Raw genomic sequence first — 2131 nt, forward strand, 5'->3', positions numbered from 1 at the left:
GAAGGGGTTTTGACTCCTTGAGGGATAAGACCACCCCACCGTATAGATATAAGGTCCATGGCCAATTGAGGTGTCCAACACACACATAAGTATCACAAAAATCAACCTACAACCTCTCTTTACCCATCTATCTCTTCTCCTCATTCTTCGTCGGTGCTGCATGGCCGGAGGATTGATGATGATGATACTCTAGAGCCACTAGGCCAGCTAGGGCAGCCCATAGCCACTCCATGCCCTGACGGGTCCCTCCGGGGCGTATGGCTACGTGGGGCTTTGGGTCTCAAGGGACCTTGTCAGTGTGTCTTGTGTATTACTCTCTCGACATGGCTCCTCTGGCTACGTGTCTTATGTATTGTGCTTATTGCTGGATGCACAAAGTCAAGTGCAGACAAACCCTAGATGCCGGCCGATCCTCCCCACATGGAGCCAACTAGCTCCTTTTCGAGGTGGTGACCCAATTTGACATCAACACATTATATATTTGCTTTGTACTTTCTCTAACCTCAAATATATTGGAGACTAGATTGTATTTTGTATTATGGATAAAAATGGCGCATACAACATTTTCTTAATCCGTGGTGGAGCTGGTCAATTTACATAACTACAGCCGTTATCTAAGTATATATATAATCCATATACCTATAATAATGTGTAATTTTAGATCAATTCCACACTTAAATCAACAACAAATTTGATAGAAACATAACAGTGGTAAAGAAAAATAGCAACGGCTCCATGCTCGCTGCTCGCACACAACACACAAGGCTGAATTAGGGATGAAAACGGATCGGATACCGACGATATCACTTATATCATATTTGTTTTCATATTTCTAGTCGGATTTGGATTCGAATACGGATAATGTCAATTATATCAGATAAGATATGATTGGATGTCGACATCATAAATATAAGATTTAAGTATTCCTCCGATTAACAGTAGTGGGCCACAATATATTATAGGCCAATAGATAAATATACTTCCATAGAAATCTAACTACAAACCATTTGAGAACCACCCACAAAGCTGTAGAATAAAGTATCAATTTGAATGTTGCTCATGTCATAGTTCTAAAGAAACTAAAAAAATCTATAACTTTTAAGCCAAGTGTCCAAATTAAATTCTGATTAACTCATCCTATTTTCTGCATTAAATCCTTCAAAACAAGATCCTACATGGATATATATAGATAATTTTTAACGCATATTTATCAGATATAGATAGAACATTTTTTTATTAAGCAGAGATGATGTTCTAGGTTAAGAAAACAGCTTTCCCCCTTTACAAGGAAAATCCAATCTAATAACAAATTATATGTTCATACTATTAGTATAGTATTATAATATATCTATAAGAAGCTTTGAAATATTATGTATAAAAATAGATAAATTTATAAATTAATAAATTAATAAATAACATAATATCTATGAAAACAAATAATAAATAATAAAAACTTTGAAATATTCAGAAATTTGTAGATAAATAACATAAATAGAAAGAATAATAATATATAGGAAAAAGTATAAGAGAAAAAATATAATAGAGAAAAAAATAAAAAGAACATTACATAGTGATCTATTTAAACAATAAAAAATATACCATAGAACATCTCATGGGTACTCAAAGATAATCATAAATTATCTAATTTATGCTACATGAACATCCCATAATACATTAAATAACATCCTATATATACTACATCAACATCATAAAACAAATCATAGAACATTACATATATATATATATATATATATATATATATATATATATATATATATATATATATATATATATATATATATATATATATATATATATATATATATATATATATATCTCTATAAGACATGTGAGGAGATAGAAATATATAGAAAAGAATCTCTCGTGGTCTCTATGTGCACACCCAAAAATGAAAAAAAACCCTCTCACTTATTCTATATGTATATCTATGTGAACTATATAGAGGGCTCTCGTGAATATATAGACTTTGAGAGAGTGTGATATATATATATAGAAAAAAATAGGGAAAGAGGAGAGGGTGAAAAAAAACTCCCAGAAAAAAATCACACTCACACATGTGGGGGGGGAAGAAAAAAAAACACACTATGTGCCACCCCGCGTGAAAAAAAAT

At 31.9% G+C, this 2131-nt stretch overlaps 1 protein-coding gene across 1 annotated transcript in view; it reads right to left on the bottom strand.

The window, feature by feature from the left end:
- LOC8071924 (wall-associated receptor kinase 5) overlaps window positions 1-2131 on the bottom strand; it is a 13426-nt gene that overhangs the window by 3323 nt on the left and 7972 nt on the right. The gene's annotated exons all lie outside the window — the stretch shown is intronic.

This window comes from Sorghum bicolor, chromosome 2 (assembly GCF_000003195.3).
Source record: "Sorghum bicolor cultivar BTx623 chromosome 2, Sorghum_bicolor_NCBIv3, whole genome shotgun sequence".
In the NCBI taxonomy this organism is placed as follows: Eukaryota; Viridiplantae; Streptophyta; class Magnoliopsida; order Poales; family Poaceae; genus Sorghum; species Sorghum bicolor.